Here is a 2,500-nt window from a genome sequence, read left to right as displayed (position 1 = left end):
CACATATATATATATAATATACATATATATATATATAATATATATATATATATATATATATATATATATATATATAATTATAATGCATCTCCAACATGAAAACGCGTAAGACTTTTCTCATGAAAATAAGACTTGTACCCAAGTCTTATTTTCCTCAATACGTGTTTTCGAGTTTTCAATGCCCTTCTTACAAACCCGCGATGTACATCAGTGTTGCTTCTTTACTAACGTTCCGAACTCGCCGGGGAATTTTGCGAGGACAAAGTTATAATTAAAAAAGAAATGAATAGAAAGAAAAAAAAAAAAAAAAGGATAAGGGGGAAGGGGAGGCGGAGAACACGCAAAAAAGCGAACGAAAAGGGATCTAAGCTTGTCGAAATTCTTAAGGGAAGGTAGCTCTTCTTTCCTCTCTCTTTTTAGCACTATTTTAAACTCCCCCTTGGCCAGTGGGTGCAATAAACAGTATTACTTCTATGGCTACCGAGGTGAGAGTCTGTTTTGGAAGACGTTATTTTAAAAATAATGGTTGTTCTCTTTAATATTTTCATTTTATTTATTTATTATGGCCATATAGTTTAGTGAATATCCTTTAAAAAACTGCTCTGTGACCTTTTTTCCTCATCTGTTATTTTCTTATCACTGGCAAATACAATGTTATACGCAATACGAATAAAAGCGTCAATAATAATTATGATACTAGTTATAATTAACCCATTTTGCTGCCTGGACCATCTACTGTACATTGTAGGTTTGTTTAGTGAATTGTCTTTACATAACATACATAGTTCCTTGTGGTATTTGCATATAGTGCATAAAATTTACATGGGTTCACTAAAGAGAAACATATCAAACACCCTACTATTCCTAATGCCAAAGGAAACAGGAAATTGCAAAGTTGTCAGAAATTAATGCAGGACTCTCGAGAACAGAACAATAATAACACATCACATCATCCTCATCACCGCGTCTCAAAGTTATGTCTATAAATCATTAAAAGTATAGTAATAAAAATAATAATAATCAAAATAATAATAGTAATAACAACAACAATAATAATGAAATAATAATGAAAATAATCAAAATAATAATAATAATGATAATAATAATAATGATAATAATAATGATAATAATAATAATAATAATAATAATGATAATAATAATAATGATAATAATAATAATAATAATAAAATAATGAAAATAATAACAACAATAATAATATTGATTCTAATAATACAGCAAATCATGACCATCCTCGTCATTATCATTATCGAAGTTATGTCTATAAATCATTAAAAGTATAGTAATAAAAATAATCATAATCAAATAATAATAGTAATAATAACAATAATAATAATGACATAATAATGAATATAAAAAAATAATAATGATAATTAAATAATTATTATAATAAAAAATAACAATAATAATAATGATAATAATGATAATAATAATAATAATAATAATAAAAATAATAATGATAATAGTAATAATAGTAATGATAATAATAATAAAATAATAATGAAAAAATAACAATAATACTAATATAGATTCTAATAATATAGCAAATCATGACCATCTTTGTTATTATCATTACCATTACTATTTTTATTATTCTTTACCGTTTTATTACCATTGTCTTCAGCATGGATGGAACAGACATAAGACTGATTCAGAACCTCTACTGGGAGCAGTCCGCAGCAGTCAGAATAGATGGTGAGGTCAGTAAATTTACCAACATTCAAAGAGGGGTGAGACAAGGATGCGTCTTCTCACCAGACTTGTTTAAGCTCTACAGTGAAAACATCCTAAGAGAGATCAGTAACATCAAGGCAGTGATGGTAGGAGGTTACAACTTAAATAACATCAGATATTCAGACGACACAGCACTGATTGCAGAATCAGAAGAGAAATTTCAAGAACTACTAGATGCAGTTAAAACAGAAAGCGAAAAGAGAGGTTTGACAATAAATGTTAAGAAAACAGAATGCATGGTGATTAGAAAAGAAAAAGAAACGCCAAAGCTCGAAGTTAAAGTGGGAGAAGACAAAATAAAGCAAGTGGAAAAGTTGAATTATTTAGGAAGCATGATAACACCAGATGGCAAATGTGATACAGAGATAAAGAGAAGAATTACCATGGAAAAGGATTCCTTTAAAAAACTAGGAAATATATCAAAAGATAGGAAAATGATCATTCTAGGTGCTACGTACATTCATTCTATCCTTCTCTATGGAAGTGAATGCTGGACTATTTCGCCAACAATGGAAAACAGATTGAAGGCGGCGGAGATATGGTTCTACAGGAAAATGGTAAGAATATCCTGGACAGAACATGTGAAACGAAAGAAATTTCACGAAGAATTCTTGAAAAGAGCAAAAGCAGAAAGAAGTATAATGATAACCATCAGACAGGCAGTTGAGTTATTGGGACATGTTATGCGCAAAAAGAAGCTAGAGAATGTGGTACTTACAGGAAAAGTTGAAGGAAAGTGCAGTAGAGG

The sequence above is a fragment of the Penaeus chinensis genome, chromosome 23 (assembly GCF_019202785.1).
Source record: "Penaeus chinensis breed Huanghai No. 1 chromosome 23, ASM1920278v2, whole genome shotgun sequence".
Classification (NCBI taxonomy): Eukaryota; Metazoa; Arthropoda; class Malacostraca; order Decapoda; family Penaeidae; genus Penaeus; species Penaeus chinensis.
The sequence above is the reverse complement of the archived record's forward strand: the minus strand, read 5'-3'. Positions refer to the sequence as shown.